A 24,410-nucleotide genomic window follows, 5' to 3' on the forward strand; every position below is an offset into this window, starting at 1 on the left:
CCAGCCCGGCTGCAGGGGGTGGGTTGGCTCTGCCGACCCGGTTGGAAGGAGCATGTATACGCTGCCGCATCGGATTAGCGCCTCCTCTCTTGCCTCCTCTCCGGTCTGGCTGGCGCTTTGCAGGAACTCGGAGCACTCGGCGCGCGCGCTCTTTCTTACGGCCTGTGCATGAGGGGCAGCTGCTACCTTTCGCCGCAACTCTCCGGGAGCTGGTTCGGTTACTTTGCACATATTTCTGAACGGCTGCTCCGAGTACTGAACAAGAACTTGACAACCATATCTTATGCAGCCACTGCTATCGGCACGCAAGGCAGGGAACTAGTAGATGGATCTCAAAACATTCAAGTCGGCATGCAATGATGGCGCATAGTATTTGCGAATAGGGCTGTATAATCTGCGACTAGCAGGAATAAAAGTGAGGCAAGATATTACAGGGCGAAGCCACGGTAAGGAAAACATTTATTTTCAACTTCAGGGCTGCCACAGTCTCTTTGATACTTGGAAATGTATGAACAAAATAATAGCACTTGCCGTTTGAAAACATTCGAAGTATCTGTGCCATCTGTTCTCACTGCGTGAAACACACCAGATCAGAAAGATCCTTTGCTCTTTGGAACTCCGATATCGTTTCACATACTTAGAAGGACAGAAAACAATAACAGGCGCTGCTTGTAACGACCGATACAACATTGTCGTGCGGCTCTCAGTTCAAGGGATGTCAGTTACAGCCTTAAATGCTTTCGCGTTGGCTTGTGGATGAAACCAGACGGCTTGTCATTTTGGTTTGTCAATTTCTTTGTGTAGTTGACGAGAAGAATTCGGAGAAACTTCTCAGATATGAGGTGTATTAAGCATTTGGTGCGGCTTCTGTCAACCCCTTCCGGGCAGCATAGGACGGGTGAATCTTCTAGATGTGGTTCAACGATTAGTTACAAGACTTCGAGAATTTCGATCGTGGGAGATACTTGACCGCATTTTCAAAAAAAAACGCCGAAATCACTAGAAACACCGGCTTTGGATAGTGGGTTTCACCATGCTTTGTTCTCTCGGCGCCTGCTCAGGCCGCAAGAAGAGAGCCAGAAAGCGCGCGCGTCGAGAGCGGCCGTGCTCGGAGATATTTTCCAGGTTCCAGATATTTCCAGGAGATATTTCCAAGTTCACCCGATGGACCACTGAGTTTAACATGTCCGTGCGTGCCGCCAGGGGGCGCACATAGGTTGGGGTGTCGGCGCTCTTGAAAATCCCTAATGCCTGTGCTACATAGATACGTTGGAATGGCATTCGATTCGAAAGGCATTCGAAATTCGGAATGGCATTCCGACTGGGCGGACTCGCGCGATGCTACACGACCATTTGCAAACCATTTGCATTCGAAACATTGAGTATTCTATCGCCATGCTTCAGGCGCGCTGCTGCCGTCAAGTTTTGTTTTTAAAAGTGTAGCAGCGGCATTTTTATTTGTACATGCACTCCGCTAGAAAACTTATCCTTTCAGCAATAATGTGTCTTTTCCAAGAAATTATAGTATTTATTCATTACTAAGCGCTGCTCTTTTCGAAAAGAGGCATAGGCCCGCAGGCCTGAAGTCTTTTTTTTTTTTTTTGCGGTCTGTTGGCTACATTGGTGTTCAACTACTGCGTCGCTGCGAGTGGGTCGCTATTTTCTGCGCAACCTTGTGAACATGAGTGGCGTGATCCTCACCAGCTGCTTTCTCACTTTGCATTGATCTAAGGCGATGGAAAGCTAGCGATGGAAAGTAAAATGATAGATGTAATGTTGACAGACATGCAGAGAGGACCGTGAGTCAGGGAACAAACACAAGTTAATAACGTTCTAGTCGAAATCAAGAACAAATGGGATTGGCCAGGGCATGTAATGGGAAGGCGTGACTACTGATGGTGATTAAAGGGGACACACTGGATTCCAAGAGGAGGCAAGAGTGACAAGGGGGGGCAGAGAGTTTGACGCGCATGTAATTTTAAGTTTGTGGCGATTGGGCGGCCGCAGCTAGCCCAGGACAGGATTAATCGCAGAAATATGGGCAATGTCTTTGTCCTGCAGTGGGTGTAGTCGGGCTGATGATGATGATACTCAACCCACAAAATCCTCCGGCAGGATGTCGTGTTGCACAGGCATGGTATCGGGCGGCGGTTTTTATTAATCGACCAGATTGACCCCACGGTTAGAAAGCTACAGGCGCGGAAAGCAGTGGCGGCGGAGATACAAAAACGTCGTGGGGCAAGTTCACGAGATTCAGATGCTCGCAAGCACCGAGTGTTATGTTTTCGCAGTTATAAAAACAGTCATGCAGAGACTAACACTAGTAGCCACCTGCAAATATTTGTTTGTAGCAAGACACCTTGAAGCTTTGTTAGAAGTTTCGTACTATAATTTGCTTTATCGCTTTGCTAGTTTGTGTGCCTCACCTGGGCTCTAAACTGCGCCACCGTTGACATTACTATGCCGCAAAACCGTGTTTACCCCACAAAAGGCCTACATTTTAGAACTACAGGCCACACCCACAGAAAATTCCTGTCTAAATCATGCGTACAGGCGCCGACAAAAGTTTTAGGAACGCCGAAATCAAAAAAAGGTTTAATATTCTGGCTACGTGGAGGTAGAGCCAGACATTAAGAAGGGCATCGTGTTGTTCGGGAAAGAAAGTACAGAGCTCATCCGTTATTTCGTGGATGCATGCTAAAACTGCTTAGAAATTAAGTTTTTCCGTAATTTTCATGTTCCGAAAAGTTTTGTGGGCACTGTTCGTTTACATGTTGGTACTTAAAAAGGCGGAGTTGGTTGGTGTAAGCTGGAAAAAAATTCAAGAAACTGCAATACTTTTTGCACTTCACAGCTGCTAGGCGATCCTTAAAAGGGAAATAACCTTGTTGTGGTCTTCAAAATTGCTTTCCATTTCTATACACCCCACCGAATTGCGCTTTTTGGTAAGATTGCTAGACTTGTACAAAAATGATAACACGCCATATGGAGATTCGTCTTGCGCAGGGTAGCATATTGCTATGTGTAACTCGTTTCCAAGTGAGGACAGATTTTTTCGTTGTGAAATTTATCGCAAAGTTTTCGAAGTAGTAAGACACAAACCGGGCGGACAAACGCCAATTTCAGGTGTTTTCATGCAAATTCACTTTAATGTGGTTCCTTTTAGAGCTAAAAACAAAATCCGCCTGACATTTAACATTATCACTACACTGGGCTCCTGCACATCCGTGTACGAACCTGGAACAATCGCCGATAGAACAAATTTTATACGTAAAGCCACAGTACATAAACAGGCCATCAGTCATAGTGTTGGTTACCTAGTAACCGTGGCCTTGGCATGAGCTCTTTGCTATCTTCGAGACATGAAGCTGCAGCAGGATCATGACTGCGCTGCCGCTGTATTATGACGCATAACTTAGTATGCTGCGCTGAAAAGGGTAGCTGCCGCGCTTTAAGGGCGCCATTATCGGCAACAAACTTTCCTGGCCAACGTCTGAACTTGAACCGCTAGCGATAGACTCTTTGTACACTGTCGCTTTATGTAGCAGTTCATTTACTAAAGACGCGCTGCATAACGCTTACACCGCGACGTGAGAACGCTCTAGTGTACTCTAGCGTTTTCCCTCGAAAATTTTACCGATAATGTTGATGTTAAAACGGTCCGATTGTTTATATCCTTTCATACTGAAATCAGGCCCTTTAAAGAATAAGTAGCGGACGCCTAGACAATGCCCACATTGGGATGCGACAGCACAAGGAGCCCGTCGAGACAATGTCGGTCCACATCTAGCTAATGGCGCCACTTCCAGTCGTCACTTTCTATTCACGGACGTCATGGGGTATATGACGTCATATGGCATTATATGCCCATCGTGACCGCGCTTGACACGTTGAACACAGGGCTTAAAGTGTGGTTCATTGAAGGGGAGTCCCAGTTATTCCAGCGCAGTTAGAGAGGGAAATAAAGATTGAGAGAGGGAAAGCTACTGGTGGCCTGTTTTGCACATCGTTTACACAATAGCGAGAAATCTGTTTTAAAGAAGTTGATTGCTCAATTTTATAGGCTACACTTTATAGGCTACATACGATCCCCCTGCTCTGGCATTTTGCTGGATGTTGTTGTGTAGCCTTGGAGTTTAATGGCCCGCTCTTGACTGTGAGGGCTCCGGGTTCACCCCTTGACTTTAGGCGCTGGCCATACACCTCACCTTACGCATCGACCATTTGCGACACCGGCCCTCCATCCATAATGCTCATGCTCATGCAGTCAAGGTCTTCACTATCGTCAGCCTAAGCTAACTCACTGCAAGACAAATGCCTCTCCCACATCTCTCTAATTAGCCTTGTCTTTCGCCAGTTGTGGCTACATTATCCCCGCAACTTCTGAATCTGCCGCTCCCTAGTACGCGTGAATTCTATTGGAATCTAATTCGTTACCCTTAACGCCCAATGGTTATCTTCTCTTCGCATTACATGCTCTGCCCAAGCCCATTTCCTTTTCTTGATTTCGACTATGTCATTAACCCGCGCTTGTTCCCCTGACCCACTCTGCCCTCTTCCTGTTTCTTAACGTAGCACCTATCATTCCCCTTTCCGTAGCTCTCTTCAACTTAAGCTGAACCCTCTTTGTTAGCCTCCACGTTTCTCCCCCGTAGGGGGGAACCGGTAAAATACAGCTGTTATATACGTTTGTAGATCTGTACGCGCTATTCGCTTGCGCTGAAAATGTTCCTGACTCGAAAGGTTTACCGCTCTAGCACAATCACCCATTGTGTTAAAGAATGATACTGGTCGCGGTTTTTGACTACAAGTGCTGTTGACGACAGCTCGAATTCGAAATCGCTATTTTTATCACTCTCGAGAAATGAATCAGCGTCTCCTCTCCTGGCCGTTTATTTCTCGGTTCGCGAAGTCCGGAGCCTTTTCTTCAATTCCTTTTTTTTTTACTATCCAGAGGGCTGTTGTTAGGCTGGTCGACGCAGAACAATGGAGATGCTTTTACGTCAGTAGCATTCGCTTCTATCAGTTGCAAGTGCCTTTTGGAAACCAGGCAACGAGATTCCCAACGATTCTTACAAAGCCAGTGTGTTTCCTCAGCGTCCAAAGTGTTCGATTTTTAAAGCGGGACGTGCCATCGATATTTGGTGAAAGGATTGTGTTGGCATAAACTATAGTGCTACCGCAGAGCACTTTATAGGTTCTAAATTTCCGTCTTACTGGACTCATGATTGCCCTTGTTAGGTGCTCGCCAACTCGAATACGGCTTTTGGCTGAAATACAAACAGACGTTTGCTCGGTTATTACATTCTGCGCGCCTCTAGACACACACGCGAAGACAGACAGAATGAGAAGAGTTAGACAGACGCAGAGATAGGTGCAAGTCTTCCTATTTTTCTTGTCCGGGAAAATTGCACGTAGCTATTAAATGATCTGAGCGAGTATACTTTGAATTACCTGAAGACGTAGGCGTCAATAGAGTAATCATCGATAAAGGATGCATTAACAACGGACTAATAAATGAACAGCTATCCCCATTGTTTTTTTTATTCAAAGGGGATTGCATAATAATATGTTCCTCTTTTCTATCTGCTGACGACCGTTATATATATCGCCGGCTCATGAAACGGGTGTTCGAAAACAAACAAGTAGCCCAGAACCTCTCCGAATTGTTAGCAGAGTGTGCGTCCATTGAGCCCTCCTAGCAGTACCCTATCTACTCCTTAATGGGCCCTTAAGGAGTGTATAGCGGTGACCCAGCATCATAGAGAGAGTAAAGCACCAGGAAATACCCACTTGGTTACAAGAAATCACGATGCAACATGGCCGGATATGTACGAGCGCAACTGTATATTTTTTATCCTGTGTTCAAATTTCTGCACGCTTTATTCTGCCGCCAGATGTGGCTACCGAGACCAGAGTTTTATGGCAGCATGCACATATGTCACAGCTGAAGTATCCGTATGTGGGCTGCAGATTTCAATCTTGGCACTTAGCATATAGAATATCCTTTAAGTTGATATCTACTACTGGCATGTGCCCCAAGCGTGCCATATGCACTTTGGCTTCGGCGCGTCCTCAGTAACGTGATCGTACCCAGCACACATCATCTGCCTTGCGCCTGGCGCAAATTTTGTCATCATGGTGTGCGACGGGTGGTCGTAAGACACTGCGAAACTGTTCAAAACGCCTGTCGACGCTGCATATAGTCGATTACAACACCCAGGAATCGCTGAGATCGTACATATGGTAGCGATCGTCCGCCTAGGAGCAGCGGATATCGGGTCATCGTTTTTCTTGTAAACGCCATTGCAACACTCTTTTCTGGAGAGAGACGAATACCTCTGGAAGCCAGGTACATGGAAATGTGCAATAGCGCTCTCTGTAGACGCGTTTGGGTAATATAACGCGAACGTGATGCGGTCCACATGCAGATATCATCAGCATAAATTGTTATACGGACCCCTCGCGGAAGGTTTCTTCTAATGTGTATAAGGACAATATTGAACAGGAGAGGGCTGAGCACCGCTCCCTGTGGTACGCCCCTCTCCACTGCGTGAAAGCGTGTTGGACCGTTTGGAGTGGTCATAAAAATTTGCCGTTCTTTTAAATAATGCCCAATCCATTTGTATAGCTTTCCTCCAGGGCCAAGACTGGCAAAGGCTGCGAGAATTGCATGGTGGAAGCCAGAGTCAAAGGCGGCCTTGATGTCTTGGAAAACGGCTGTCGGAATGTACCCAGCATGAAGGACTCCTCAATTGATGAGACGAGAGCGATGATATTGTCAGTCGCAGATCTATTTTGACGGAACCCGTTCATTTCTTGGGGAAACTCATTTCGGCGCTCTAGGAACCAACTTATGCGTTTGCAGATCATGCGCTCCATGAGCTTACCTACGCAGCTCAGTAGCGCAATGGGCCGGAATGATGCGTAGCTTGTCGGCTGCTTACAGGGTTTCAAAACAGGCATAACTTTCGCCAGCTTCCATTCCGTGGTGACCTCACCAGTGGTGCAGGAAGAATTGTAATACTCCAGGAGTCGAAGACGGGATGTGTGAGGTAGCTATGCAATGGCGTCATAGGTCACCTCATCATGACCCGGAGACGTGTGTCTATTTGTCTCCGCGATTGCTGTGGATAGTTCTTCCATTGAGAAAGGCAGGTCTAATGCTGGCACTGCCGCCTTTGGGATGCCTGTTTGACCATCTGCGGAGAGTCTCGAATGCCCAGACCCTGCCGACAGTAGCCTGCAGTATTCTTCTGAGATTTCTTTTATAGATTTTTGTTCGTGAAGGGAGAGTGCAGCGAAGGGGTGGAGTTGTTGAAGTAGCGTGCGCATACCTGTAACTATCCGCCAAATATTGGTTACTGGTTGGCGCACATCCAGCGTAGAACAAAAGTCGCGCCACTTTTGCCGACTGAGTTTATCCTTGTAACGTCGAATGTGACGTTGTGCCCGTCGGCATGCACGAAGGTCATCGAGGCTTTTGGTGCGCAGAGCTTTCCTTTCAGCTCGCCTGCGTATAGCGCAGATCCTTTGAAATGTTTCATCATTTCAAGGTAGGCTATCATTTTTAGCTGTAATTTGTGTGCTCGCTCTCAGGCAATACGCCATTGTCGATGCTAATTCCTCATTGCGAGTTGCCGCAGTAACTCCTCTGCTTACAGCGTCCTTGTATGCGTCCCAGTCTGTAGACTTTATAAGGAATTTCTTTGTGTTCTTCTGCGCATGGAAAGCCGATATGAGGATTGGGTAATGGTCGCTTCCGCGTGTCTCCAAATCAGTGCACCAGCCAAAGTTGTGGGCGAATGAACTTGTCACAAATGTCACGTCGATGCTGCTGGTAGTCGTCGGGCTTCGGAGGTAGGTGATGCTGCCGTCATTTAATGGCTGAACTGAATGCTTGGAGGGAAGTTTTGCAAGCTTGGCACCCCGGGCACATGTATGTGAGCTGCCCCAAATTTTATTATGAGCATTGAAGTCTCCGCAAATATTATGCGGTGAGGGCGTCCTTGCTATCAAGTTATCAAGTCTCAAAGCATCAAATGGCGTGCCTGGCTCAAGATATACTCCAATCAGAGTGTACTGTTCTCCGGCAATAACTGTGACATCGCACACGTATTCATTGTCGCTGTGAGGCGGCAAATCAACCGATGAGGCCGGGATATCCTTGCGAAAGCCTATCAGCAATCTGCTGACGTTATCTGGTCATTGTGAATGATGGAAATAGTATCCGTAGAGTCGGAAAGTTTCCTAGACGCGTGATTCACAGATGACTATGAAGGGGAAGCGGTACGCTCTCCCGAGCTGTGGCAAATCTGAGAGTTTAGAGCGTAGCCCGCGAGCGTTCAACTGGAAAATGGTGCATGTACGAAAGATGTTGTGGATTGTCAGCTGCGGCGAAGTTCTCGCTGTTGAAGTCGTGGTTACTGAAATGTGGTATTACGCCCCTGCGGGGCGTAGGAGACCGACACCAACGGCTCCATTGCAAGGACAGCTTCTACTTCTGGGAGTCCTCCTGACGAGGGGTTTGCACGGGTAAGAGCCTTGATGGCTGCAAATAGCATCGGAATCAGTAGGCTTGTGATATCTTGTTCACAGGTTCCGGTTTGCTGCCTGTCGCTCATCGTCCTGTCATGGTGTGGCGCCTTAGACGCAGAGCGAGCGACGCTGTTTGTAAGGTCTTGTGCAGTGCGTTGCAGCAGCTTTGATGAAGGAGAACCAACGGACTTCCCACGCTTCTTGTTTACCGCATCTGGGTACGTCTTGTCAGCCGCTTTGCCACGCTGCGTTGACTGATTCTCGAAAAGAGCTGCCATAGTCGTGAAAACCACGTCGGGGTTAGGTTGTGGTTCTTGGCGCTCAGGGGGTTTCCCTTGTGTTTGCTCTTCCGTGCGAGCAACTGTGGCTGCTTTCTTTTTATAACACCCTCCATAGGAAGCAGGGTGTGGGCTACCGCAGTTAGCGCATTTAGGTTGAGCTCTCGAAGTGCATTCTTTGTGCGATTGGGGGCCAGCACACACTTTGCAGCGCACGGGGCCGTTACAATGTCTTGATATGTGGCCATGCCTCTGACATTTATAGCACTGAGTTGCTGCTCCGACGTATTCGGTTACAGGGTAAATACAGAACCCAAGCGTTACTCGTTTTGGTAGCGGCGCATCTTTTGCGAATTCCAATATAACAGTACGACGGCGTACCTCTTTGATCTTTCCACCATCCTCAGGAGCGTAGGTGGTTAGCCTCCTTGCTGAAAGGACACCTTGGTCGCGTAGATATTCCTTCAGATCTTCCTCTGTGTAGGTGACAGGTACGTCTTGTATTTTGCCATAGCTTGCCATGTAAGAGTATGAGACTTGGGCCTCTAAGGCCACTCCAGCCAGCTTAGTTACCGTGAGCAGACGGTTGGCGGCGGGCAGCGTCGATACTGTAACCATCAGGCTCCCGTCCTTGTGAATGCGATAGCTGAGGACTTTTTCTTGTGCCGATGCTACAACCGCCGAAGCCACACAGTGTTGGGGTTGGCTTTCCATAGGCTTCCTCTTTCCTCGGTGGGCCTGGAGACTACAGGAACACCGGTAGCTCTCTTTTTCTTGTACGAGACAACTGTGAACGATGCTTGGTCCATGTCCTCTGGATGGTCGGTCAGAGGCTCGTTGCTGGCTTGGTCGTCACGCAGTCTCTTGTTTGCCGGGACCTGGTCTGTAGCCGCAACTACAGGGGCCGCTGGACCCGCCGCTGCCGCTGCTGCCATCAGTGCAGCATGGAGTTCAGCTGATGGTGATGTTCTGTGTCGGCGTGAATACGGCGCACAGCGCCGAGGAGGTCGCTTGACGTGCTTTTGCCGGCGGCCAGGGGCCCCCAGGTCGTCGTGCGTCGAGGACACACGCCACAGAAAACAGAAAAACCTCTGAAGTGAGAAAATAAAGCCGAAAATTACGGACCGGTGTCAGACAGCCGGCCCACTAATCATTGTCTTCTTCGTCTTTTTCGAATATATAAATGAAGCGCAAAGAGTATACCGACGCATATAGTGTGCAGACACGAAAGCGATTTGAAATTGTTAAAAGTGGCAAAAGGTTGCTACATATGTAACACTCCGCGGCTTTAAGTGATGAGTATTTACGTTCAGCGCTGAACATGGCTGCTAATGGAAGCGAATTCGGCACATAATCCGCACGCAACATAAAAAGTTAAAAATGCCTGCTTTTCAAAGATTAGCAAGAATGGCTAATAGGTGCTTGTACTTCCCTTTGCCACGTCTTCATGGGTATGGGTAATGACTTGACGCTCCCGGAAGCCACCATTGTCCGTCCAGTGACATACGGTGGAGTACATACGGTGCCACTGCTGCACTCCTCGTTGTGACGTCAGTTGCCGTCGCGGGTACGCTGGCGAGAGGTGCGTAATTTCGTTTCCTTAAAGCTCCAGAATAGCCCTCATTCTGCGCATGACACCTTACTGGAGCATTCGATGGATTCTGCAGAGCGTCTAGACACTGCTGTTGGCCTGTCAGCCGTTCAGCCACTCAGAGCAGTGACTTCTGAACTACCGCCCAACCAACAAAACCCAGTTTCTGACACCTTACCTGCTGTGCAGGATGATCTTAACCTTTGCTAACGGAAGAATCAGCTGCCAGCACACGGAGAATCTCTCCTGGCTACCCCGACGCCAATCTCTCTCTTTGGCGATGACAAAGCCCCTGCCATGTGCACCTTCGTTCGTCAAGTGCATCATCTAGAAAAAGCAGGAGTCTTGACTGCTTGTAAGACCACGAGTCACTGCGCTTCTGCAGCTGCTGCTTCCCCTAGTTTGTGCGCCATACAACCGCCTGAAAGCCAGTCTGGTATCTCCAACCATTACGACAGGTGTGGTGTAGATATGTATGGTCCAAGAATGGCAGCGCAAACACTAGGCACAAACGTCGAAGTATAGGATCGAATGACAGGGAAGCTTCTCGGCGTTCGATATGAAAGGGTGCTGCCTCCGCGGAGGTTTGGAATCTCTGCATCGCCGACAGGCATCGTTGATTACGGAATTGCTAGTTAGCCTTTCTCGCAGCTGATCAAAGCAACACTGAATGTCTGCCTCGGCAAAACAAACTACAACTGCGCCGGTTGTTTTGAGGTAATCGCACAGCCAGCGTAGCGTAGCTGCACAGGAAACTATATAAAGTGACGAGGGCAAAGAGAGGGCCCTGTGACCTTTCACAGCTGATTACAATGTCTGTGCGTCACTCAGTGGGCTTTTCGGCAGGATTTTAAGAGCCTGAGCTCATATTAGCGCGAGTGAATTATATCGCTCATGATGAGAAAAATTCGGCGTTGTCGTAGTTTTTCAACGCCAGACGATCCGAAAACCCACGTGACCCAACGACGTTGCCGGCAGTGCCTACATCATGAGGAAGGAAAGAAAATCAAATTTCTTCAGTCAAAATTCTCCCGAAGGAGGTTTAGAATCCAGGCCGGCCCGAAAAGGTAAGCTTGGATGGCCACTAGAGCAGTCCGCCATCTTTGCATTTTTTTTCCAACAAGGTATTTACTTTACGAGGTTATGTATGTAAAGAAAGGCCTATATAGAAAATATTTACAAATCACTCAGCTTGTGGATGCACGGCACTAACTTGACAAAAGACAAGAGAACACCACCTTGCGCGCTTAACTCCTAGTCTCTCGTGCTGGGTTTGGATATTGTCGTCTTCATCAACTTCCATCCGTGCGGCTCGAACAGTTCAGCATCGCTCACTGCATTAGAGTAGTACACCATCGTTATAGCCGGACACCCTGCGTGCATGCTTTCACATTCACGGAACATGAGTAGTTTCAAGCGCTCTACGTAATTTTAACTCATTGCTCAATTTTGGATCATAGTCATCGGCGGAGTCCGCAGCGCCACCTACCACCTGCCTTGGTTGGCAGGTGGCCCAGTGGAGAGGAATAGCCCCTCTGTACATTTAGGGCCGAGGGGAACCAGACCTTTCGAAATCACGCAGGCTGTTTACAAAACGTTTTTCCTCACGAGAAACGATGTTGATTGCGGCTGATTTTGCGTAAAAGACATTTATGGCAAGATGAAATCTCTGAGTACAAAAGAATCTGTTCCCAAGGTTTCTATTGATTTACACAACTGTGTTGTCATGTTACTAGAGATTCCAGGTACCTTTTCCTTTTTGCAAGCTGCTGCTTCACAGACAACATCGCTCCACTAAACTGGAATTTCAAGATTATAAAAAGATACTTTATTAGGAATAAATACAGAACAACAACCTCTATGACAGGTCGTGCCCCTACAGAAGCACGTTTAGTTTGCTAAAGACAACTCTGCTGTCACCGACAGCAAGGTTCAGCCGTGAGTATGAGACCAGAAATGCCAAGGATTGGGGGCGCACTGTGTTACCAAATTCAGAAGAGTGCTTCTAATGCTTCAACAGGTCAGGAAAAAAAAGTTATGCTGAATACTGAAGCGTGCTCAAACACTGTCCTTCCAACAACTTGACGCAGGTCTTTGCCGTACACATACAGTCTGTCATATGTAACCAGGCTGCATGGTTTGCTTCCAGCTTCTATAGTGGAGCCCTTGTGGCTTTTCTAAGGATCAAACGGCGTTGAAAGCTAAGAAGACCTCCAGTCCTTGCCTTTAACGACGATTTCAGCTTCAGGTACGCTGTAAGGGCTCCACTGTACGAGCTAGAAGCTAAACCATGCAGCCTGGTTACTTTTGAGAAAGACTGTACTTAGAGTCATTTAAGTCGAGCACCCAACCCTTTGAATTTAGAGGAGTGTCTTCGGTCTCAAGCAACTTTAAAATTTCCCAGATGAGTTTTTTGTGTTCGGCATGATATGCCTGGAATGATCTTCCGAAGTGCTGCCTGTTTTTCAGTTTGAGTGCGCGTTAGGGCCTCTTCATCTTTTTGAACACAGAAGAATTAGCGCCGGTGGCCTTGCATTTTCATATTCGGTGGGCGCTTTTCCTGTGTGCTGTTTCAAAATCCACCTTCTTTAAAGCATGTTTTTTTGTTATTTTATTAAAGTTGCGACAAATACATGGGCCTACATGTCACCTAAACCATCCTATATCAGACTCCAACGTCGACTTCTCGTTTGCAAAACACTATTCTTTTCTAACAGCTAATTTCTTCGCCTCTTTAGTAGAGCCACTAGGTCCTGAAAATTCGAATTTCATTGAACTGAACATTTACACCTTGCAAAAAAAAAATCTATTTCCCTGATTTTGTAAATTTATTTTAGTGCCAACACAATTGATACTCTACAAACATTTTTTGCCACGATGAAGCTACGTTCCTTCACATCTTATAAAATTTGTGCCTCAAGCAAACACCTCCTCAAGAGGCAGGCAACTGCAGCCGAGCCCTAGTATCATTGCTGATGAGAGTCCTGTTTTCGAATATCGCCACCAGGATAGATTGCGACATGCATATAAGGAGATGTTGCCTAAAGAACTGCCGCAGATGTCGTCCAAACATGCTTCCTCGTGCAGCACAATGAACCATTGTTGCGGAAGAAAGACAGACTCCCTAAACTAACTGTATTGAACGAAAAAAAAATAAACATGGAATATCATGCACTGTGCGTCAACTGCAATCCTTTCCTTAGCTTCCAATAGGAGTGTTTAAAACCTTGTCCAGGGATCCTGAACAACTCTTGACGGATGCTTTTGTGAATTCGAAGTTACGGCTCTGCTTTCCTCAACGGCAAAAATGTGCGCTGCGCGATGCTATTGTTCAGCAACATCTGAATTAGAGGGTTACCTTGCACACGCGCTGTTGACGATGAAGTGTGTGGAACCAAACACTGCACAGTTGTCCTCCTCAAAAAGACATTGTTTCCACACATAACCACCGACTATGAACACAATGACCTGGGAGGAGGTATCCTTAAGAAAGTGGCTCCTGCGGCTACGTAGCTGAGGAGAGTGCTGTAGAGTTCACGCTTGAGGACACAGGGGCAGATAGGGGAATGCCGCTGCTGTCTCTAACACTTTGCCGTAAAGGAAGGCAAGAAATTGTGAGATCGCAGCTTCCTTTTGACTCGAAAGCAAGCACTGCGAGCCAGCGATTACAATAGCGGGATATCGCGCAAAATAAAAAAAATTATTCCAACTATCGTTCATCTCCTCGTGAACCGAATATGACCTCTTGCTATCGACCTTATTGAATCATTTTGCCCAGCCAGCTCCTTGGAGACCACGGGCACCTCACTGTTAGCTCTGCTTGCTAGCACGAGCTGCGAAATATTGATGAGGTTGTCGTTTCTGATATGCCATGCGTTCCTGCTTTGCGTACTTTTGACGCTGCAAGGCAGGACGGCGACAACGAACAGCCTGGTAACTGACCTCCACACGCAGCGGTTTTATAGACAGGCGCATGTCGCTTGTATCAACGTTTCGGACATCGGTGTCAGCATGACGCCGCTCCTCTCTTCGATATCACTGCTTTCATCGCGGCTGATCATCCGCGTAGGCACGCCGCACAGCAGCCCGTCTTTCTCCGCCAGCGCCTCACGCCTGTGATTTGTCGTCGAAACCTGTGTTACGTTCGAGGTGTGCTGTGGCGTGCGCCCCGTTATTTTTCCTTTTGTGCGTGAACTTAGATCTTCGCTTCATCTTATATTATGAGAAAAGGACGCGTGGATATCCGGATTCTGATGCTGGTATCGGCGCTTCTGAGCTGATGGCGGCGGCGCGCGGCACTTTATGCCGTCAATTCTCTTCTGTGTGCGCGAAGCCGTGACTATGACCCGTTTGGTGTCAGTCAACCGGCCTGTGCGAATTCCTTTCGTTCCTTCATGTAGACACTACGCAACACACACATACCCTGACGCGTTCACACACGCTGCTCCTCTGCTGCTCCCCTCTTCTGCTTCGCCAAGCATCATTACCAGGCACAAACGCACCGCCTCTCCTGCTCCCCTCTTCTGCTTCGCCAACCATCATTAGCAGGCACAAACGCACCTCTTCTGCTGCTCCCCTCTTCTGCTTCGCCAAGCATCATTATCAGGCACAAACGCACCTCCTCTGCTGCTCCCCACTTCTGCTTCGCCAAGCATCATTATCAGGCACAAACGCACCTCTTCTGCTGCTCCCCTCTTCGGCTTCGCCAACCATTATTACCAGGCACAAACGCACCTCTTCTGCTGCTCCCCTCTTCTGCTTCGCCAACCATGATTACCAGGCACAAACGCGCCTCCTCTTCTGCTCCCCTCTTTTGCTTCGCCAAGCATCATTAGCAGTCACGTGATCACAGACACCATGCTATGGTACTGACGCAGGAGCGGGCTTCGCAAAATAAGGTGCAGTCGCGTAGCACCGCAGTGCTCTAAAAACCTGCATCTGCACAACTAGTATTATCGCTCCCTACAACAACGAAACTTTCTTTTAGAGCGACCACTTTGCACCTAACGCTTCCTTTTTAATAATGCAGAAACGCAATGATGGCATGGACACGATGCTTTCAGCGTATGCGCCGTTTGATTCCAATTATTTTTTGTGACGCCATTACTTTCCGCCTCCTCCACGCCTTCCTGCTTTTCCTAGGCGGGTTTGCTACCAGTGCCCCGAGCCCTTCTCTTACAGCCGGGTTCACACCAGATTATCTGTCCCTCCGTCCTAACCATTTTCTCTGCTCCCCGACTTAACTGAATTCGAAATGGTCAGCACTCGCTTGCTGCATGGCTCCTCTCTGCCTCCAGAATATTTCCACCCTCTGCTCCTCGCATGTTTGCCTTGCGTAAGCGTTCATAGCGGCTGGCCTTGGGAGGAATGGCGTCTGCGGTTTCGAGTATCAAAGCACGTTTTTAGCTGCTGTTTTTTTTCCTTGGTGTTGTACTCTGTGCCTTAACACTCTTTGTCGCCTTCTCCTTTTCTGTGCCTCTATATGGAAGATTTATAATTGAGTAGAAAGTCAGCGTTTCTCGGTGTCTCTCAATTTGTCTTGTCTCTCCCGCACTGTGTAAAATCTCTATGTGGCATAATATTGCGTTTCATAATGGAATCGACTAGTGAACTGGATGAATACGCTTTATGAATCCCTACGGCCTTCAGGTATAGCGGCAGTACATTGAAAGCGCCATGATACTGTACGAAAATGACAAGCTCGCGCAGTAAAGTAAGATGCAGTCGAGGACGCTTATCACCACAGGAACAAAAAAATACAGAGGTGGCTAAAGAGAAAAATCGCCACCGTGGAAAAAGATATAGGCACATAGCGGTAATATGACGCCTAATTCTTTGAGAGGCATGAAATATTCTTAAGTTTCACTCACGCACAAATGGTGAATTTAAACTCTGAATGGCTTTAGATTTTGAACGGCATCGCTTTCAAGCCATTCGCACCGTTTTATAATACCAAAAGGTAGTACGTACACATTTGTAACACTGACTTTGGAAAGATAAGTCAAGTATGGCATGTATTTGTGAAAACGCCCATGTGACTGAGCGATGCTAGTGCGTGACAAAAACCCCACGTGCTAGAACTCATCCCGAGCTACCAAGTACAGCGTCTATATTAGCCAATTATTGCATTTAATGTTGTGGCATTAAGTCTCTTACGGAAACCACACCGATATTGATACCGAATTGCGCGTCTAATGTCTCACTCCCTGTGACTATTTACGTTTGGTGGGAACTTAAAGGCAACAGTGAACCACATTTGTGCTATTTATCGCTCCTCATTAAGCACTCTGACTCCGTGAATGATCCGTCCAAACAGTTTCACGCGCATCTAGTCCAGAGCCAGCCTTGTTCATCGCAGCGCTCAGAAGGCGGTGACTCCGTGCTCCCGCCTGAAGAACCAATGATTCTGCAAGGATTTGCACATTATTTACTACTTTGTAACACAGTATTAAAGTTTTTGTATTGTGCACCTTGTGGTCTTCTTGCCGAAGGCAATTGTCTTTTAAAGTTGCACAAGCATTTTTTAAGGCGAAAGCCTTTAATGACTCATACTCCGTTAACAAAGCGTGTCACAGGGGTTTAACTCGGGAACCAAAAAATATAGGAGAAAACCAGTCTGTGCTTCAAATAGAGGAGGAATAAATTGACCAAGAAGCAAAGTTTGATGACGGAAGATTAATTAATTAATTATTTTTGGCAAAAACGTCCAAAATTGCGTCCAAATAGCGCGGACGTCCATATAGCCATGAGAACGCTGTGACGTCACATCCACCGGAAGTCGGCATAGCATAGTGAAAATTATCACAGATTGGTCGGAAAAACGTCGCATTTGTGTCACATTAGATGGAAAAATGTGTAATTAAGCGTAATGGGCACTTAAGATCCACGAAAGATTTTTAACTTAAGTATCGCTATAGCCACGGAAAAGATGTGACGTCACATCCACCGGAAGTCGTCACGGCATAGTGTCCTCGGCTTTCGCCTCCCAACACTTTAGTTGCCAAAGTGTCCTCGCAAATTTTTGTGTGTTGCCTGCTGAGTTTCAGTGAATGTTCCCATCACTGTTTATGTTAAAAACCTGCACAGGACATTTCACTCTGGAAAAGGTGTAAGGTTGTAAAGCGCAAATACACTAGCGCTTGTAAAACGTAGTAAAACCTTTACTCATATATTTAGGCATCCTCATCTATCATTACATACCGTTTTATGCCCTAAGACAATCAACATCGCATTAAAAAAGGAAACATAGTGCCGTCGTGCAGACAGGTGCCAGGTGTTTGTAAAACACTACCCGCTGCGCGTACCTATCTCTTGCCGATAATAGTGGCGCGGTGTGGAAAGGCCTGGCAAATAGAATTGCCACACTTTCACATCGGTTTTGGTTTTCAAGGTCAGGGAGACTTCACAAAGGTCTGCCTGAATCTCGCTGAATCTTGTTCGGTGTGCGATCTGGCATTTCTGCTTCTTTTGCCTGTTGACTCGGGCACACATGCTCATTGCCTTGTTCGGTGCAGAGGTGTGGTTTATAATATCCCTCTGGCTTGTGGCAAACAATATATAAGGCAGACGGGAAGATGCCTTAATGATAGGATAAGGGAACATGCATCATCGCTATCAGGTGCCCCAAGCAGCAATCTAGCCCTGCATTGCAGAGATTGTAAAGAAAACAAAAAAGGAAAAAAAGTGCGCAAGTGTGAGCCCAAGTTGCATGAAGTTCAAGTCATGAAAAGGTTTGCAGACCAGGTGACACGTGAGATCCTTGAGGCAATGGCGATACGGGAACCAGGACAGCGGTGCGTTAGTACACCATCAATCTCTCTATCAAGAAAAGAAATTTCCTTCTTGAACGAACCCCACGGGAGATAAAAGCCAGATCTTTTTGACAAGGAAACAAAAAGCGTGAGTTTTCCAATAAAATTTTAGTTGACAGTCAGCTTCGTCTACGTTCTACGTGTTCCTTTCTGTGTTTGCGTCTTGTTATTTCGGCTGTACCCACCAAGAAGTATGAACCAACTAGCTCAGTTTTCTACTCTTTAACGTGCACTGACATCGCACAGCACACGGGCGCCTCTAGAATTTCGCCTCCATCGAAATTCGACCACCGTCGCCAGAAACGAACCGGCGTTTTTGAGGTCAGCAGCCGAGCACCATAACCTCCAATCCACCGCGAAGGCTACCTGCCCGGCAGAGATCTCTGTTGCTATCGTAGCATCACTAAAGATTTTTTTATCTGCCTTACGAAAGCGTATGTATATATGATGTATGATGTATATATTATTTTTTATCGTGTTCTTATCTGCTGTGGAAAATTGTAGAGCTCTTTATTTCTCATTGATTGATTCTCATTTCTCAGTGTGCAACCACAGCAACTAGCTTATTAACGTGCATTAGTAAGAGAATAGAATAGAATGAAGTGCGAGTGGCAGGTACTCTACGATTTCGAATACCACGTTGGCAGCATCCGTATGAACGCATGTGACTGTTGTATATTGCTAATGCTCACCTATACATCTGGTGAGAAGTTCGATGATGGCGAAAAGGCTTGAACGTAAATTTAGCGGGCTGATCTATCTAGCGCGCTGAAATTCACAAAATCTTCGATGTACCAAGGTCTGCAATGTAGTCCAGTTTGAGCCTAAGAAATACAGCCAGGCACTGCACTGGATATTTCGCGAATTTAGTACAATGGACAGTAAGAGGGAGAAAGGGAAATGCGCCTCAGCATTGACTATTCTTGTAACCAGCGTATACCGAAACCCGCCGGCAATGGCAACGACGCAGAAGAGAACAACGGTTCCTTCCGCCGTCGTGCCAGCCCGGGAGCATTTGATCAACTGAGTACGTTCCATCCTAAGCTTAAATCTACAAATTGTTTGACTCATGCATGTAAGAAAAAGAAAAAGGCAACCTTGATTATCTAAAGCAATGTTGATTCGAGTTGAATCGTACATGAAGTAAAACTTTAGGTACGCCAGCTTTTAAAGTAAGAGAACTTGCTCAACATTACAAGTTCGTTGCGTATGCCAAAGACTAACGCATCCCCTCTCCAGTCCCGGTAAGCTTTAGACGTCGCAAACATATCGGAAATTTTTTTGATGCTTTCCGAGATCGCACTCTTCGGGTTTAACTACCGCTCCCTTCTGGCAAGTGGCTATAAAGTTCAAATGCAATATTCCAGACACAGCTCCTTTAGTGGTCTCATCAGAGTAACGCGAGGTGGATAGCTACCGTGCAAACATTGGATGTTTGTTCCTAGTCCTTGTAACCCCCTCCCTACCCCAACCCATGTCCAAGCGCCTTCCCTCATAAAAGACTTTCAACTCAACTAAAGGCGTCTTAGTCAGTCAGTATGTCCTTGTAGTCAGTATGTCCTTGTGTGAGCAAAAAAAAAACTCGCAGCTGTGGACGTCACTGCGTGTGCAGACGTTTTCAGACCTGTGGCCAACAAGGCAGTACCGCGCACACACAATGTTATGGATCGTGCATAACTCGCTATGCCTTCTAACGCAATACAGTGCCCACCAGGGAGCGGCGACTGGGAAAAATGCACAATGGAGTTCGCCGCCGGAGCGCTCTAGCCAGAAAACTGTACTCCGGTAGAGCAGGTTATACAATGGGTGAACAACATTTTAGTTTATGCGATGAATCATCCAGCCTTGTACGAAATCGTGACCATGTTTTCTTACTTTACTAAAGTTCCTTCGAGAATACGGAGTTTGAATTATTCGAAAAGGATTCTTCTTGAACCTTGGCAAAGAGGGGGCGGCCCACTCAGTACTTCGCTCCATCGGGGAACAGCTCGCTGCAAACTATTACCCATTGTTTACTTTTACATGGCGCGACCGCACAGTACCAGACCGCGATTGAGTAAAACGGGTACGTCGACAGGCTTCTGTGGAAAAATCCAGAAGGCAGGAAAGTTGAGATCTTAGAGCTAAGTGGTTGGTATATTTATTTTAATGCCGATCACAGCGCGCATGCTTCCCCGAAACAATTTACTTGCACCGGCATCGCTCATATCCTCATGCTCATTCATGTGCAAGCAAACATTTTGACTCTTAACTACTTTTTTTTGAAACTTCATTCAGCCACATGAACATTTCTCCATGAATAACTAGAGTAATGCCGAGCTCATTAAATGTTACGATTCCGTGCAAAATTTTGGAGAATAGATGTGTCTGCATAAATGACGCGATATATTTTGAGCTTTCGTGGTCATGCCATGAAAAGCTTCGCTAACCATCATTAGCAGGCACAAACGCACCTCCGTTTCTGCTCCCCTCTTCTGCTTCGCCAAGCATCATTAGCAGGCACAAACGCACGTCCACTTCTGCTCCCCTCTTCTGCTTCGCCAAGCATGATTAGCAGGCACAAACACACCTCCTCTGCTGCTCCCCTGTTCTGCTTCGCCAAGCAACATTAGCAGTCACACACGCACCTCCTCTACTGCTCCCCTCTTGTGTGTGTGTGTGTGTGTGTTTGTGCGTGTGCGTGCGCCTGTGTGCGTGCGTGCGTGCGTGCGTGCGTGTGTGTGTGTGTGTGTGCGCGCGCGTGTGTGTGCGTGTGTGTGTGTGTGTGTGTGTGTGTGTGTGTGTGTGTGTGTGTGTGTGCGTGTGTACGTGTGCGCGTGTGCGTGCGCCTGTGTGTGTGTGTGTGTGTGTGTGTGTGCGTGCGTGCGCGTGCGCGTGCGTGTGCGTGTGTGTGTTAAGCCACTCCTGATTGTGCACTTAGCCTGCAGTATCCTCTGAAAATAATAAACAAATAAGATGTGTTCTCCGGTTACCTGCAATGACAGCTGCATTACTCAAGCGGACATTTTCGTACAATTTGGTGCCTCGCCGAAATGATACACGACGCAAGTGCTGTTTGAGGCAGAGGGGTATGACTACTTTGCGGAAAGGGTTACACGGTGCACCACAAAAGTGCCAAGGAAAGAAACGTAGAAAATAAACAGAAATTCATCATTGCGGAGATGGCTACCTGGCTAATGGGGGCCGAAATAACGCCGGAATGTGCAGTTTTACTGTATAATGTTGCAACGGATCACTTTTTTTTGCGTCAAATCTAATTATCTCATGGCTTCAGTCTTTTCTCACATTCCACCCTTTTTCTCATGAAAAGAAGGAAATAGAAACACCGATTTTTCTCTGTACCTAAAAATATGATGTAGGGCTTTATTAATCGCTTAGGCTTGAAAATTACGGTGGTTCACTAATGAAACGACAAGAATAACAAAAGTCGGTGAAACGATACTTGTTTAGTAAGGGCACCACGAAGAGCTCACTACAACAGTACCATTGAGACAACTTTAGGCCTGATAGTTCCTGAAAAAGACGGTCTAGAACACCGGGTAAAATACATGACAAGTACAGCGCCTACCTTCACCCTTTAACACATGTCTGCTGAAAGGCTAGCAATTATGTGGTATGTGGTATATTAGGTGTAACGTCCCAAGGCGACTCAGGCTTAAACGTACGTGGTATATGGTATATGGGGTTTAACGTCCCAAAGCAACTCAGGCTGTGAGGGACGCCGCAGTGAAGGGCTCCACAAATTTCAATCACAGTGGGTTCTTTAACATGCACTGACATCGTACACTATACGGGCTCCAGAATTTCGCCTCCATCCAATTCGACCGCTGCGGCCGGGATCGAAGGCGCGTGCTTCGGGTCAGCAGCCGAGTGCCATAACCACTGAGCCACCGCGGCAGCCACGACACATACGTGTCATTTCCCAGGTGTTTGGTATTGTTATGCAGCAGTAGGTACACGTAAGCTTAATATGCCTAGATATAAAACGTAGTTGCTGTGCTGTGCATGACGTCAAAAAGCGAGAAGCGAAATAAATGCAAAGGTATATACGATGTTTTATTTTTTTGCAAACCTACAGCAGTAAATGGCTTTGCAAGATACATCACGGACGCGGTATTTTCCCTTGCCTGCCAGCTGGGAGCCTTGAAAATGTGCTCAGGATATCAAAGAGTATAAAAATACTAATATTCCTTGGTTACTAATCCATTATTTATACTGAGGAGTAACAGTGCCAGCCCTAAGCAAAAAGAAAAAAGATTTCAGGCATTGTACAAAAAACGTTGCGTTACGATTACAGCGCAGGCTTAAAAGCGAGAAAGTCTGCATTTTGAATAGAACAGGTATTATTGAGGCGAAATTTTCTGTATGGTTTCATGTAGGCTGTGTAAAAATGTCTTCGTGTCAACGCGCGCTAAAATACAGCGGTGTATTGTGCGGCAGCAAAGATAGAAGATATGCGCTTTCCTTAAATATTCTGAAATTTCCGCGGATTTCGAGACATTTATCATGCTATAATTCAGGTTCGTGGCATCGCAAAGCCTGATTGCGCACGTTTTCACGGGGTACGTCACAGGAAATGTGGCGTTAGCGCGTGTATATAAACGCAGGCGCGAAGCCCTACATCAGAGCGAGTCGTTTCCTAACACTTTTGACGATGAAGACGCCAACCTGCTTTATATGCGCCCTACTATGTCTCATGGTAGTATTAGTGCAAGGTAAACAATTCCGAAATTTTCTTTAATATACATGTTCTTTTGCGCTACGCTTGATATTATTACAAACTCGCTTTCTTTAAATCTAAGATGGAAAAGTGCATGAGCCTTATTATAAATTAGAGATTAGAGGAGAAAGCGGTGCTCAAAGTAAAATGAGGAAAATTTGTAAATTGTTTGGTCTAACGTTTCGATAAGAACCACACAGCTAGGGGGACCATAAGAGGTCTCTAAACTGTTCTGAACCAGTTAGGTTCTTTAACGTGTGTTGACGTCCCGCTGCAAGCGAGTGTATTTTCATCATCATCATCAAGGCCTCTCCCATGTGTCTCGATTAACCCTGTCCTTTGCCAGTTGCGGCCACCGTATTCCCTGAAATTTCTTAATCTCATCCTCCCACCTAACTTTCTGCCGCCCCCTGCTACGTTTGCCTTCTCTTGGAATCCACTCCGTTACCCTTAAAGACTAGCGGTTATCTTGCCTTCGCATTACATGCCCTGCCCAAGCCCACTTCTCCCTCTTGATTTCAACTAGGATATCATTAACGCGCGCTTGTTCTCTCACCCACCCACCCTGCCTTCCGATCTCTTAACGTTACACTTATCATTTTTCTTTCCATAGCTCGCTGCGTTGACCTTAACTTAAGCTGAACCCTCTTTGTTAGCCTCCACGTTTCTGCCCCATAGGTGAGTACCGGTAAGATACACCTGTTGTATACTTTTTTCTTGAGGGATATTGGTAAACTGCCGTTCATGATCTGAGATAACCTGCCATATGCGCTCCACCCCATTCTTATTCTTCTAGTTATTCCTCTCAATATCTGGATCAGCTGTCACTACCTGCCCTAAATAGACATATTCTAGTGCTACTTCCAGCACCTGGCTACCAACTGCGAACTGCTGATCCCTCTAAATACGGCCACCTCGGCCAGGATCGAACTTGTTACCTTCGCATCAGCAGTCGAACATAAAAGATATTGAATCACCGCAGTTGGTACGCAATTAAAACACGAATAGGACTATGTGGGAGCCGCGCTCTTACATCCTTTTAGCGGCAAGGTATTCTGTTTGGGTCCCGGAGTAGATTTCAGTCCCTAAATGTGCTGAACGCTTGCTCTTGGCAACGGAGGCATAATTCCTCATCAAAGCGTACTAACTTGACGCAGTCAGCTATGGGAAGGAGGATTTTAAACCTGACACCGGAGATCTTGAGGTTATCAAGTAGAGCAGTTGGAAACCTCGGTTAAAATCTTCGAAACTTCTAGAATTTAGCATGTTTTGAACAAAGACTATATTCCAGATTAAAGTATTCCGCATGTGTACCCCGTGACTAGGGAGCATAGCTCGCCTCTCGGAGGGAGTGCGCTAATGGAAAGCTTACCCCACTTTTTACTCCTGTGTGTTAAGATTCTTGCTTCGACTGTAGAAAGGAATCTGAGTTAGACTGGATACGTGACTGTCCCGTTTCACGTGGACACGTG

Source organism: Amblyomma mixtum, chromosome 8 (assembly GCF_055824585.1).
Source record: "Amblyomma mixtum isolate Tamu chromosome 8, ASM5582458v1, whole genome shotgun sequence".
NCBI lineage: Eukaryota > Metazoa > Arthropoda > Arachnida > Ixodida > Ixodidae > Amblyomma > Amblyomma mixtum.